This window comes from Lissotriton vulgaris, chromosome 11, assembly GCF_964263255.1.
Source record: "Lissotriton vulgaris chromosome 11, aLisVul1.2, whole genome shotgun sequence".
Lineage (NCBI taxonomy): Eukaryota > Metazoa > Chordata > Amphibia > Caudata > Salamandridae > Lissotriton > Lissotriton vulgaris.
The window spans coordinates 380,790,797-380,807,049 of record NC_141699.1 but is presented as its reverse complement, the minus strand read 5'-3'; positions in this window follow the sequence as shown (position 1 = coordinate 380,807,049).

Below are 16,253 nucleotides of genomic sequence, written 5' to 3'. Positions count from 1 at the left end.
ACCATAGAAAAGCATAGCCATTGACTTTACATTGAGAGAAGAACATTGAGAGAACATTGCTAAATGCTTAACCATTAGGAGTGCATTTGAATTCAGATACTTGATTGGGAGTTCTGGTTTTCTGTGTTAATCTGTGTTTCATATATAGTACTTATGTTTGTGTGTGCTAAAGTATTTTCTTCCTATGAATATAAAGGGTTGACTGTACATTGATTTATTAAGTGGTATGTGGCCATCTTACAGATTTATGAGTATCTAGTCCACATCACCACTTTGAATAAACTTAGGGCTGTTCTGCCTTACTTTCCTGAGACGGTCAAGTACTCAATGGGAGTTCTTTGTAATCAGACTGGGATGCAATAGTTCAGTGGCCCCAGGACACTAGTGGTAAATACATGTAATTATATCATTGGACCCCAGTAATTTCTGATTGCTCTGAGATTCCAACAAAAATGTCCTACAGAATTGACCATATTAAATGGACCTTTTAAGTTGTACTTGGACAGTACCTCTAAGTTAATAGGGCTAGGAAAAAAGACCCTCATATAAGAAAGACATTGGAAAAACTACAAGCTTGTATTCACAGAATTCAATTATAAGGATCCAGAGGATGTCTGATGTATGATCTCATTAGGCTGGTTAGAAAATAATGTAAACCCCCCCCCCCCCACCCCCCCAAAAAAAGAATGGTTGGCCAAAAAAATCCAGCACATTTAAGAAACTTAGGAGCACATGCATCATTGTACGTCTGACCCTTTGCGACAGCTATTTTTGCATTTGGGATGCATCAACCCAAATGCAATCTTGCAATTTAGGGAATCACACATTTTGCGATTATCTAAATTGTGAATCCATTTAGGGAATCGCAAATTGCGATTCCATAAATGCAATGCATGATGCACTTTAAAATAGGGATTTCACAATTTGGGATCACAAATTACCATCAACTTAAAGTTGATGGTAATTTGCTAAAACTTTAAAAAATGCACAAAAGTGCATTTCTCAAAGTGCCATGGTGCACAGACACATGCCCTTGGGGCATGTGTGTGTGCACAACATTTGCTCACATGCAAATTTGAGGGGATCATCAGGGTGGCCTTTTAGCCCCCTTGCACCCTTGAAATTGCATGCGCAATTTTACTCGCAAACTGCGCATGCAATTCCCATTTGTTCCTATGGGCCTCTATGACTATAGGAATGAATGGGAAGCTATTCCTTAATTGCCAATTGCAATTTCCAATTCGCAATTAAGGAATATGTGGGAATCGTTTATATTTTAGTGAAACCTACATACATAGGCAATTGCGATTCCATAATTGTGATTACTTAATAATCGCAATTATGGAATCGGAGTTACCTACAATGATGCATGTGCCCCTTAGAGTAGAGAATGTGTCCTTCAGTCCAGGCTCCCTACTTTGAAATCGGGCATCAGGTTCGAGTTCAAGCATCAGCTCAACATCCTGTGATTCTGGGCACATCAGTTAAGTTCCTTGTGCCTAAAAAATCCATGTAACCTTGTGTATGGAAGCTGGTGCTCATGTAAAGGGCTCCAATTTCCCTGGGCCTAATTCATGCTCTATTAAAACTGATAAATAATCATGAATCCTGCTATCTCATTTTATGAAAAATACACATTTGGCTTAGTGAGCTCGAAACAGTCTAATTTGAGGGAAATTTCATATCAAGAGCATAACGTTGTCTGTTGTAGAGCCTCATTTCTAAGACTGACCAGTTCACAAGATCATGATTATGTCCACCCACTCCAAAGTGAGATAGATGAGGTGCAGTCAAATCAATATTCCTTTATTGGTGCTAAAGTGAAAGCAGCATTCAATAATATGTTTCTTGATGGGGTGCGGATTTTAGTCTACATAGGGGAGGTTACTTGGGTAAAATATGATATAAATAATCTTTTTGGTACAGCAATGCATAGCAAAAAAACGAACTAATCTCAAGACATTAGCAGGCACATGCATAAATGTAGGCTTTTACGATTTCTTAATTGCGATTATTAAGGAATCGCAATTAAGGACTTTTAAAAGCATATGCATGTAGGAATCACTATAAAATTAGTGATTCCCAAACATTCCTTAATTGTGACTCACAAATTACCAAATTTTTCTTACGGATGTCACCTCTCATTCTTTGGGGCTCATTGCATGTACTAGAATTTTGTGAAGATCAACATTGCTTGTGTGCTCAATCATAGGTTTTGAAAATGCATTACCCTGCACTGAGAATTTACTAGTTAATCAGTGACCTAAGTTGCTGGATTGTCACAGACCACAAAAACCATACAATCATCCTTCAAATATGTGGTCTTTGAATTAAATGACAATGATAATGATGGCTCTCTGTTAGACTTGGCCTCCAGTTTCAAATGCTCATGGGTAATTTTTTTTTCTGGAGGTGAATTTCAATAGAGTAATAGCCTGCAAGAAATTATAATTCTTCTTAATGGGAGTTTATTTTTCAGCTGTTGCGAGTGAGGAGTGCAGTAGTGTCGGAGGGAATTTCTGTCAGAGTAAAAATCAAAGAAAAGCCAAAGGGGATGATGGACGGAACGTTGACAATACAAACACTCACCCCCAGTCAACTGATCTGGGTTTAATCCATCACAGTTCTTTAGCTCACTCCACCACCCCAGTTCAGACATGGCCATATGCAAATCAGTCTGACCCTGTGCCTCATGGGAACAGTCCAGCCCGAGCTGCCAAGCCATGTCTTCCCTGGACCGGAATCAAGCTTCCCAGGACCGGTTTCTGGCATTACAGCCGTCTTCAGCCAGGCCTGCTTGAATCCAGTGGCAAAGTGAGCAAGGGACTCACGTCTGAGCATACCCTGCCAACTTAGGGCGAACAAAGAAAAACCAAAGGGGATGATGGACGGAGCCTTGACAATACAAATACTCACCCCCAGTCAACTGATCTGGGTTTAATCCATCACCGTTCTTTAGCTCACTCCGCCACCCTAGTTCAGACATGGCCATATGCAAATCAGTCTGACCCTGTGCCTCATGGGAACAGTCCAGCCCAAACTGCCAAGCCATGTCTTCCCTGGACCGGAATCCAGCTTCCCAGGACCGGTAAAAATCAAGCCGTATCTTGGTATATCATCAAATCAAGAAAGAGAATATCTTTGGCCAGTGAAACATAGAGAGACATAACAAGTACTTAGCCAACCTTCTAAATTGTAATACTCTACCAAGATACCACTCCATGTGAAAAATACATCATCTACTTCACATTGCCGCAGTGTAAAGTAGTTGTAACAAAGAATAGAGTCAGTCTAATTAAATTTGTTACAAAGTCTCATCCATATCGCCCATCATTCGCCAACTTCATTGGCTACCAGTGAGAAGCCGTACAAAGTTCAAGGCCTTGTGCATCATTTATAAAACACTGAATAACACCGGACCGGATTTTTTTTAAAAATCCATTACTCCATACAAACCTAAGCGCTCTCTACGCTCTGAGGCATCCCAGCTACTCTATATTCCACGCACTAAGAAAGCAACATGGGGCGATAAGCGCTTCACAATTGCTGCTTCTAAATTGTGGAATGAGCTCCCTCTTAATATCAGATCAAGCTCCTCCCTACTCATATTTCGGAAGCACATCAAAACATGGCTTTTCAACCAGTAAGCTATGTGGGAGCTCTCTGCAATCTTAACGAACTCTAGCGCCGAGACACCGGAAGGTATTTGTGCGCTTTAGAAATTTTATAAATAAATAAATAGATAAAGCCATATTTATGTTAGTCGCCCCTGCATGGGGTTCTATTTTGCTGATGGAAATCACTGCCGTTTTGTAAAAGTTTTTTAGTAAGTGCCTACTTTGCACATTCAAGGCGCCAATTTCTCTTTCACCAAAAAGTCCACATGAAACAGGGTGTGTATTTTATAATGTATTATTCTTCAATTGTTTTTTCAAACATTGATCACTTTCAACAAACTCACTATTATTTCTGAAATGTAACAATTCAAAAACATCTAAACTCCATCTTACACAATACATATATATGTTCATAAGACAATTGTTGCCTCAGATTATTGTTGGAAGCAGTGGTTTGATGGTTGGCTAAAACGAGGATCTAGCCAAGCAGAAGTTACCACTCCCGTCAGGGGCAGGTGATTACACTCGATGTATAACCTGGGCTCACCCTAGGGTAGCTTGGCACTGAGCAGTCAGGCTTATTACAGAGGCAAAGAATAAAGCATTGGCACAGCACTCCCTTCACTCCTCGCCTCTGCCTTGAGTGATCGCTCCCCTGTCTGCGCTCTGCAACGTGGTATCGTATTTTTAAAAGCTGCATTGTGACAAAGTTTGGTGATTTCATAGCGCCAGGATTATACAGCGTTTTCATTGCTTGCTTGCTTTGAATTGGACCTGCGCATTGTTTGTGTGATATCCCCCGGCGCCCTGCTCTGCCCTCCCCTCCATTTTGATCTTGTTGTTGTTGTGCTCCGTTCCCTTGAGCCCGCCACGCCTCCCAGCTGAGCCGCCCTCCCACTAGCATTAAAGAGCGTCCTCTGACCTCGCAGCGCTGTGATTCACTCCTCGCCTCTGCCTTGAGTGATCGCTCCCCTGTCTGCGCTCTGCAACGTGGTATCGTATTTTTAAAAGCTGCATTGTGACAAAGTTTGGTGATTTCATAGCGCCAGGATTATACAGCGTTTTCATTGCTTGATTGCTTTGAATTGGACCTGCGCATTGTTTGTGTGATATCCCCCGGCGCCCTGCTCTGCCCTCCCCTCCATTTTGATCTTGTTGTTGTTGTGCTCCGTTCCCTTGAGCCCGCCACGCCTCCCAGCTGAGCCGCCCTCGCCCCTCCCCCTCCACTCTCAATATATGACAGTAGTTCCCACGCGCAGCATTCACGCGCAGCGACCGCGCCCAACCCGCGCTGAAGGTGCGCCAAAGGTAAGCCCGTCTACGCCCGTCCGCGCCTGGACCGCGCCCAGCGCCAGACCCCCTGCCCCTCGCGCTGCCCAGCCCTCCCGCTTTACCTACGGTGCCTCCACCCTCCTAGCCCTTAACCCCGGTCGCGCCCCCAACTGCGTCCAAGCCGCTCCTGGACACACCCATGGACCTTTCTCATGCAACTCCTGCAAATTCATCGGCACCGTCTACAACTCCGCTACGATCACACCTCAGATTCCCGACCCCAACCACCTACAATGCATCCTGCTCAACACCCGCTCGGTCCACAGGCACGCCATTGACCTAAGGAATCTACTAGACACCATCTCTCCAGACGTCGCCTTCCTTACAGAAACATGGATGAACGCTTCCTCCGCCCCAGACATCACCATTGCCATCCCTGAAGACTATAAGATCACACGCAAGGACCGTACCGGCCACACAGGAGGAGGAATCGCTATCGTCCATAAAAAATCAATCCACATCTCTACCAGCTCTGAAGCCAATCTCGCCAACTCTGAACACCTTCACTTCCAGATCCACATCGACCCCAAGACCACACTCAGAGGCACCCTCCTTTACAGACCACCAGGACCCCGCGCAAAATTCAGTGAAGACATCACGGACTTCATCACTCCACACGCGCTCCCCTCCAAAGATTACATCCTTCTGGGAGACCTCAACTTTCACCTTGAAAAGAACAACGACCGCAACACCACCACCCTCTTGGACAACCTCGCCAACCTTGGACTTAAACAACTGGTCACCTCCCCCACCCACATAGCAGGTCATACTCTCGACCCTATCTTCACCTCCAGCAATCACGTCTCCTTCAGCCACACTACGGCTCTCCTCTGGACTGACCACAGCTGCGTTCACTTTACCTACAACAAGCCGAAACCCATCAACCACCCCCAACCGACTCTGCAAAGAAACTGGAGCAAAATCACCAGCGACCAGATCTCCTCATCGCTCCTTCTAAACACCCCAGACCACTCTTCTAACCCCGACCAAGCCGCCACCAACTTCACCCTATGGTTATCCAACAGCGCCGACATCCTAGCACCACTGAAAAAACGTCAAAGCAAACCTGGCAGCAAGAAGGCCTCATGGTTCAACGATGATCTTAAGAAGTCCAAGAAACTCTGCCGCTCCCTTGAAAAGGCCTGGAAAAAAGACCCAACCACCATCACCAAGGAAGCCTTCAAAAACGCCACCCGCATACACCACCAACTAATCCGAAAGGCCAAGAAAACAGCGTTCAAGGATCGACTAGACTACAACGCCCACAACAGCAAGGAACTTTTCAACATCGTCAAGGAATTCACCAATCCCTCGGCCAACTCCAACGACATCACCCCCTCTCAAGCCCTCTGCGACTCCCTAGCCTCATTCTTCCACAACAAAATTGCAGACATCCACAACAGCTTCGACAACCAACCCGGCGACCAACCCACCCAACCATATGCTGAACTTTCACCCCCCTTGAACACCCTTAACGACTGGAACCCAATCTCCACTGAGGACACCATCCGACTGATGAACTCCATCCACTCAGGATCCCCCACAGACCCATGCCCTCACCACATCTTCAACAAAGCAGACTCCGTCATAGCACCGCACCTTCGAGACGTCATCAACTGCTCCTTCAAATCCGCCACCTTCCCGGAAAGCTGGAAACACGCTGAACTCAGCGCCCTTCTGAAAAAACCCAAAGCGGACCCCACCGAACTCAAAAATTACCGCCCCATCTTGCTCCTTCCTTTCCCGGCCAAAGTCATCGAGAAAGCTGTCAACAACCAGCTCGCCGCTTTCCTCGAAGCCAACAAATCCCTTGACTCCTCACAGTCTGGCTTCCGAGCAAAACACAGCACTGAGACCGCCCTCATCGCAGCAACAGACGACATTCGAACTCTACTGGACAATGGAGACACAGTCGCCCTCATCCTCCTCGACCTCTCTGCAGCCTTCGACACAGTCTGCCACAGCACCCTTTTACAACGCCTCAGAAACATCGGAATACAAGGAAAAGCACTTGAATGGATCACCTCGTTCCTCACCGGAAGAACCCAGAGAGTCCGACTTCCACCATTCAAGTCCGAGGCCACTGAAGTCATCTGCGGCGTACCACAAGGATCTTCACTCAGTCCCACCCTCTTCAACGTATACATGAGCCCCCTCGCGGCCATCGCCCGCCAACACAACCTCAACATCATCTCCTACGCGGATGACACTCAACTGATCCTTTCACTCACCAATGACCCCAGCACCGCCAAAACTAACCTACACGAAGGAATGAAAGAAGTTGCCGAATGGATGAAACACAACCGTCTGAAACTGAACTCAGATAAAACAGAAGTCCTCATCTTAGGTACTTCCCCCTCTGCATGGGACGACTCTTGGTGGCCGGAAGCCCTTGGAAAAGCACCCATCCCGACAGACCACGCACGGAACCTAGGTGTTATCCTGGATTCTTCACTTTCAATGAGCAGACAAGTCAACGCCGTCTCCTCATCCTGCTTCAACATTCTTCGCATGCTCAAAAAAACATTTCGCTGGATCCCCACCGAAACCAGAAAAACAGTCACCCATGCTCTGGTCACGAGCCGATTGGACTACGGAAACACCCTCTACGCAGGTACTACCGCTAAACTCCAGAAAAAACTCCAACGAATCCAAAACGCCTCAGCCAGGATCATATTAGACATCCCGCGTAACGAACACATCTCTGGTCACCTGAAAAACCTCCACTGGCTACCCGTCAATAAGAGGATCACTTTCCGACTTCTCACCCACGCACACAAAGTACTCTACGAAATCGGACCAGAATGCCTCAACTCACGACTGTCCTTCTACACCCCCTCCTGCCAACTACGATCTTCCAGTCAAGCCCTCGCCACTGTACCTCGTATCAACAAGACCACCATGGGAGGTAGATCCTTTTCATACCTGGCAGCTAAAACATGGAACTCACTTCCCACTTACCTTCGCCTTACCCAGAACCACCTAGCATTCAGAAAGCAACTTCAAACGTGGATATTTGACAAGTAATCCTCCTCCCTCCCTAAGCGCCTTGAGACCCTCTGGGTATGTAGTGCGCTATATAAATTTTATGACTTGACTTGACTTGACTTATGAAATATACCTGGTGCTGTACAAGAGACTACACACAAGACGTATGTAAAAATTGTTTGTATTCAACACATGTAAATATTCAATGTAATATGAACATCATGTACTTTAGGGTATAAATCACATTTAGAATTATTATTATCAGTACTAGACCCACTTGTGTTGTGATAATGTTAAGAACATGCACACAGGGAACAGGTACTAATCTAATCACCCACCCAGCACACTCATGCTGTGCAACATACTATCTACCCCTAACAATCCTTTTAATTCAATCCCACACAGTTATAGGGGGCACCCTGGGTCACAATGAAATCAGAAACATGTACATTCAGGAGATTAGACCACTTTTTAGGAGCACCTAGACCATGCAGGTAAAACCAGTGTCAAATATAAAGTGCTTTTGGTATGACCTCAACGTAGAAACACTTAGCACTGGCAAATGGTGTCAAACACCAGTGATGCACAGTGTCACTCCCACACACACTCACTCACTTGGCACTCAGAAGGTCAATTGATAACACCCTGCAGTCCCCGCGGCCCAAACCTCCCTCCATCTTCTAGCTCACTCTGTCTGTCACCCCGGATGGAAGTCCCCCTGGTCCCACTCAGTCTGGGTTCCCAGGAGCAGGTGAAGAAAGTAACAAGTTTAATTAAGAGGTAGACGTAAACAACAGGGGTTTGGACGCCACTTAGGAAACTCACCCACAGATCTCAAAACACAAGGGAGTCATGCAGTCACTTGACCCTCTTCCAAATTGTCTCAGAAGCGTTCCTCCAGCCCAGTCAATCTCTTTTGCTACTACCTGGTGCCACAATTTCTTTGGGAGGGGCCAGGTGAGGAGAGCCAGTTGGTCCGCCGAGAAGAGGGAGAGAAGGGAGCAATGATGAAAAGAGGGAAATCTGCAGGGGGGCCGTTCCGATACAGTCACCACCACCTGAGGTTCACATTGATCAAAGTCATGCCCAGGCAGTCCGGGTACCAGGTCTGGTTCCCTTTGGTATGGGTTGCACCAGAAACTTCAGTTCACACACACAACGAAGAGCTTCCGATTCCGTACCTCACTGGAAATGAGGCACACGACCGGTGCCCTTTGCACCAGGCAATTTCGGTCACACAAAATGAAGAGATATAAATTCCGTGCCTCTATTGAAATGTAGTGTAGGTTGATTTGGGTTATACCAGGCCAGTCCGGTCACACACACAAGAGCAAGTTCAGCAGAGCCACATGAGGTAGAATGAGGCTCTACAACGGGTACACCCCCAACTCCAAGGGTCACACCAAATAAATCGGGCACCGCAACTAACAAGCATGTAGTCACTGTGACGCGCGAGAGATATGCACAAATGACCAAACGGGCTACGTGGGGTCCAGCAACCGGTGAATCTGCTGATCACTAACAAAATGCTTATGAATGCCAGGGTCCCTGCAGCACAGGAACCACACACCTTAGATGTAGGCACTATGTCTTGGGCTCCGCACTAGGCAATCCAGTTTCCAGTCAGTTCTTAGTCTAACACCTCGCTGCCAGATTCCAATCCAGTTTCCAGTCAGTTCTTAGTCTAACGCCTCGCTGCCAGATAGGATGCAACAGACGAAGTAGGTACTTATGAGGGCATTACTCTCCAGATGTCAGGTAGATGGTGTGGGCCCTTTGTAGAAGATCTTTGATGTGCCTGAGATCTCTGAGAGAACAGGAGGCAGCCGACGAGCCCTTGTGGAGCACACTTCAGGGCACCACACTTCAGCAGGTTGTCAGCTCAGGCCAGCCCCTATTTGGACGGTTATCCTCAATGTGCACAACAGAATCCTCTGAAAGTGTGCACTATGCAGTCTGTGTTCTCCAGTCCCACGTCCCCGCAAGCATATCTGAATGAATGAATGAATTGAAGATTTGTATAGCGCAACTAAACCCAGAGGCATCAAGGCGCTTGAGGATGGTACAGCTGTTTGAGCGGAGAGGAAAGTAGAGCAGTTACAAGTAGGCTTCAAGGAAGAGCCAGGTCTTAAGTGCTTTGCAGAAGAGTGCGTGAGAAGCAAGACCCTTGAGGTCATCTGGAAGCGAGTTCCACAGTCTCGGAGCGAGAGAGCAGAAGGCCCTTCCTCCCCATCTGGCCTTAAATACTCGGGGGAAGGCAAGCAATTTTTTGTTGGCAGAGCAGAGAGCCCTACCAGGAGAGTAGTAGGACACCAGGGAACGGATGTCTTCGGGTCCAGTCCCATGCAAGGCACGGTGCGTGAGGCAAAGGACCTTAAAGTTGATTCTGGCCTGCATATGATGGAGGAGCCAGAGGAACGTTTCGGGGCATCTACAACAAACCAGGCAGCTGCATTCTGCATTCTCTGAAGGCGTTGGACCAGACCTTTGTTGGTGCCTAGATATAGTGCATTGCAGTAGTCTAGCCTGGAAGATATGAGAGCCACCACAACCTGTTTTCGGGCTTCAAAAGAAAGATAATGGGTAATTTTTCTCAAGACCCTTAGGACACCACAGCAGGTGGAAACCGTCCTGCTAACTTGTTTTTCAAAAGAAAGGGTAGTGTCCAAGATCTCAACCTTTGCTGAAGTATGGCAGCAGTAGTTATACCGAAGTGTGTCTCTGAAGTTGGGGGTGGTTCAGGGTGTCTCCCTTTGAACCACAAATGTCTCCCCTAAATTTCAGGCCTGTCTGCCATGGGCCGTGGAATGCAGATCCAAATATTTAGTAAAGGCCATGATAAGGCCGTGAGAGGCTTAGGGGCCCATTAGGATCTCGGGCGGATCGCCACCGATCGCATGGCGGTGGCTATACACCCGAGATCCGTGCCCGCCCCCCACCCATTTCCCCCCGCCATATTACTATGGCAGGGGGACCGCGATGGACGGAAAGACCGTCCGCCGCTTTTCCGCCTGGTCAACAAGTTGACCGGGCGGAAAAGAGTTTAATATGGTGGCGGTGTCTGTCAGACACTGCCAGCCATATTATCATGGGGTTGGAAACATGCCGCCATAGAAAGACATGCCGTAAATGCTTGCGGGCGGCCCATTGCAGGCCCCCAAGGACTCTAGGGGGTGGGGGGTGCACATGGGGGGTACCTATGGTTCCCCCTGCAGTTCCATGCACAACATGGCAGGCACCGCGCGGTGCCTGCCATGTTGTGCATGGAAGTGCACAGCATACCTTCCTGGCATTGTGGCGGGCGGTGCTGAGTGCACCGCCCGCCACAATGACAGGAATGCAGGATGCGCCTGTCACTGTGGTGGGCGCATCCTAATGTTCCCCACGGGCTCTTATGGCAGGCCATCCCATTTCCCGATAGGATGGCGGGCGGACATCCTAATGACCCCCTAAGTGTTAAAACTTCACCCAACAATCAGTTCCACTCAGCCTTCAAATGGTCTGTTGTTCCAGGGCATGTCCAGGTTTACAGCTGCCTTGGGGGAATGCCCAGATGTGCTCTACTGGCACCCCCAGTTTTGACTGGAGCCAGGCCCTAAGGCACACAAAGAGTTTTAAAACATATAAATGCCCATATTTTTTAAGTGACATTTCTACACGAGCTATGCCAAAACCACCAGGGTTTGGCACTGAAAATCCATCGATAGGAAACACCATGAGGCTGCTACGCTGCAATCCACTGTTGCAGCCTGAAGTAATGTGAAATACTTCCCCATTTTGGTCTATAGGAAGAGCAAGTCTCATAGGCAGTGAAAACACACTTGGATATTCTACACTACCTTAGCGCATGTGCACAATTGCGCACCCAGGGCTGCAATGACAGGCTGGACACATGGACCCTGGCACCATCGGTTTCAGTGCACTCACAGTTTCCTGCAAGGGCAGGCTGGGTACAGGTTTAACCATTCTAGTGGCAATGGCACCCTCATAGGTGCCAGTGGACACACACAGGCCTGCATGTGCAGGTGGGACATGTAGTCCCTGGCGCCATCTGTGTGAGTGCATGCACACATGACTGCAGTGCAGATGGGCCACAAGTCCCTAGCACCATCGGTGTAAGTAAACATGTCCAATCCTGCACTAGCAGGCTGGACATGGGTTTACCCCCTCTGGGGGCAATCATGCTCACACAGGCCTGTGATAGCAGGCCGGCCCGTAGTCATAAACACCACAGGTGCAAGCACACACCCTCAGGCAGACAAAGGCAGGCCTGACCCGGGTGTGGGAACATCATAGTTGTAGGTATGCACACCCTGGCCTCTGGTGGCAGGCCAGCCGTCTAGGCCAAATACCAAAGAAGCAAGTGCTCACCCATCAGCCTACAACAGGCAGGTTGGACACAACGCAGGGGGAGAAGTGTGGCGCCGCGGCCAGGGTTCCTCATGCTAGAATCTGGGGATCACGGTTCGATCCCGGGCTCCGGCAGCAGGTTAGGCCAGCACCATGTAACTATGGTCAATAGCTTGCTTAATCTTCCCGACGGCCCTCAGCGCCTAGAGACCCTTACGGGTGTGTGTTAGCGCTTTACAAATGTGGATTATTATTATTATTATTATTATTATTATTATTATTATTATTATATTCAAACCGGCGCAAGGGCCAGGGCGCACACCCAGGCCCACCGCAGCAGGCTGGGCAACACCGTCAGAACCCCATAGATGCAAGTGTGCACCAACAATGCCAGAAATGGATGCCTGTCTTGACACTTGTCAATTTCCTTGATGATGTACTAGAAATGGGCTTCTCTTTGGTTCCTTTAGTCTCTGCTGGGATGGGTCATAGAACTGTTCCCCATTTCAGCATCCTCTGGAGGTGCAAGATTCCTTATTTTGTTAAGATGGTTGGCCTCGTTGTTTCATGGTATGAATTCCTCAACTGCACACATTGTTTTTTTTTTGTCAGCAATGTTGTACCTAACAGCTGCTCAAACTACTGAAATAACAGAAACCAGGTAAAAATAAATATCAGCAACATAAAACCCTTGAGACAGATCTGTAACAGAGACGACAGAGGTCGTCTCTAGTACAGCATGTCGAAGGTTTCCAAAAAGTGTGTTATCTGAGGTCTCAATTTTGGTAATATTGCATTTCATCCTCTGTAAATTGAGTCACTCCTGGGAAATCGTTGTCCTTTGAGATAAGGTGGCTTCTCTTGAGCTCCTTGATTACTGTTTGTAGTAAGAAATCTAAAACTGTGAAAGGGACTATAGAATATTGTTAGCATCTGAAACAACGAGACGGTTAGGTGGATCAGCCAAGGTTTCATGAAATGTTGGTGATCCATAGAGGACCAGGAGCTGAGGATCAGGATAGTTAAGCAATTCGAGCTCCATGTTCCAAGCAGTTTTCAATGCGTCATCGCAGTATTACTGAAGCCCCTTACTAGGGTCTGTACTGAGGCAGTGGTAATGTTGTTGATTCAGTAAGAGTGGCATCATGGCATCATTATATTTGCTAGTGTCAGTTACTACTACACTTCCCATTTGTACTCTGCCTTGATTGTGATCTCACTGTTACCATCTATTTGTTGCACTACCAATTTCTTATCGAGTAAGGGCAGATTTAAATCTAAAGGTTTTAATAGATAAAGCATCAAAGCACTTAATGACAATTTTTCAAAACATGAGAATTTTCTGACCCATTTCAGCTATTAATCGATTGAAGGCAAACAGGTGGTAAATCCTAGGTGGTATTAGTTTGAATGTCATCAGTAATAATGTGCAAGAATACGAATCAAATGGAAAGCTGGTAACCTTAGCATCAAATGGCTGTAACCTGATCATCTGCAACGTTATTTAGTTAAATGAGTAAAATACTATCTATATACCTCTACGGGGCTACCTGTGAATGTGAAATAAGAGGTGCATGCAGATCCCAATATAGAAACTTTGCAAGCACATTACTTTCCTGATACTTGATACATTTTCACGTCCAATTGTATATATTGTATGCGCCTGTGGCTGTTGTGCTGCATCTTCACTTCCTATCGTCTTTCTTCGGGATGAAAAAAATTATGGCTAAATGTGAACAAAGATTTAGGTGTGTGGAACTCCTCCCAAAGCCTGCTATCTATGCCAACATTCCAAAACAAAGCAAACACAAGGAGATGATGGACGGAGCACTGAAACTTTTCAGACACTCACGCCCAGGCACAGATCTGGGTTTAATCCATTATCGTTATTTAGCTCACATTACCACCTCAGTTTAGACGCAGCTATATGTAAATCAGTCCTGACCCTGTGCCTCATGCGAACAGTCCAGCCCGAACTGCCAAGCCAGGTCTTCCCTGAACCAGAAACAAGGATCCTGGGACCCGTTTCGGGGTAACACCCCTCATCAGCTAGTTTGAATCCAGTGGCAAAGTGAACAAGGGACCCACGTCTGGCATACCCTGCCAACGTAGGGCAAACAAAGCAAACACAAGGAGATGATGGACGCAGCACTGAAACTTTCAGACACTCACCCCCTGTCACAGATCTGGGTTGAATCCATCATCGTTCTTTAGCTCAATTTGCCACCTCAGTTTAGATCCAGCTAAATACAAATTAGTCTTGAACCTGTGCCTCATGGGAACAATCCAGCCCGAACTGCCAAGCCAGGTCTTTCCTGAACCGGAAACAAGCATCCTGGAGCCTGTTGTATGACATTGTTCTGCATTCTGTCCATCAGTTGTTCTTTTTGCATTTGTCACCCGGAGTGGGGCAGGTATGCCCAGATGTGGGTCCCATGTTCTCCATGCCACTGAAGTCAAGCTATCTTGGCTGATGAGGGGTGAAACCCCAAACCAGTCCTAGGATGCTTGGTTCCAGTCCAGGGGGGACCTGGCCTGGCCGTTTGGGCTGGACTGTTCCCATTGGGTGCAGGGTCAAGACTGATTTTGATATGGATGGGTTCAAGCTGGAATGGCATGGTGAGCAAAAAAGTGATGGGGTTAGGCCCAGATCTCTGTACTGGGATGAATGTATGAAATTGTTCTGCATTCTGTCCATCAATTGTTCCTTTTGCAATTGTCACCCTGAGTGTGACGGGTATGCCCAGACATGGGGTCCATGTCACTGGAGTCAAGCAGTCCTAGCTGATGAGGAGTGAAACCCCGAAACCGGTCCTAGGATGCTTGGTTCCAGTCCAGGGAGGACCTGGGCTGGCATTTCGGGCTGGACTGTTCCCATTAGGCGCAGGATCAAGACTGATTTGCATATGGCTGGGTTCAAACTGGAATGTCATGGTTAGCAAAAAAATGTTGGATTTAGACGTAATGTCATAGCTCTCAAAAGATATTACATGGAATTAGAAAGATGTTTCTTTAAAACTAACCCAATTTATTTTACAATTATTGGAAATCTAAACTGCTCCGAACCGTAAGGAAATTGTCACATCTATAAACAGAACTCCTTTACAGAACTGGTATAACATGCCAAATTTCCAATTTAAAGTTTTTATTCTCACAAGCTTGCCATGGAGACATTTTCACATTAACATACTGTATTCTACCCATTTACGACAATTGTATTAAGTTGCACATTAAAAATCAGAATCAGTGAGAGTGCATACATTGAAGTTAAGGGGTCACTTGCACTTTCTTTGGTATAACTAAATATTTTCAGGGCTCCTGACATCAGATGTTCTTTATGACAGCAGAAAAAAACAACTGTCACAATACTTTTAAAGAACTAACTAAAGAGAACAAGTAATACATTTCTATATACTGTGCCTTATAATATGTTTATAAATTTTAATTACGCGATAATTAAGGAATATCATTCATAAGATATAGAAAATCCACCTTTTCTATGTGGTCATAGCGGATTTTGTTCCTTTTGCTGAGCCCTATAGTTTTGCTAGCTTTAGAATTCTGTTCTTATCCCTGCTAACTGACAGTAAAGTGCCAGTTCTCCCACTTTTAATCTCACCTTTTAAAATTATCAAATTGGCATTCTTGTAATTGGTATATTTACCTTACCCTAGAATATGGTAGAAAATGCACCAAGGGCCTGGAATTTGAATGCCATGGGTGGACTGCAGCATCTATTGTGTAATCCACTACAGTGGGAGTGAAAACTTAAGGCCTACCTTTATAGCCCGGATGTAATCAGATTGCAATTCGACCTGTCAAAATAAACTCTTTTGACAGGACAAAAAAACTTCCTTTAAAATATTAATAATTCACCCCAAGTAGGCCTTGTAGACTGCAAGACAGGGTGTATTGTATTTAAAAGTAGGACATGTAGAAATTTAAAGTCAAAATGTACTTACAGTG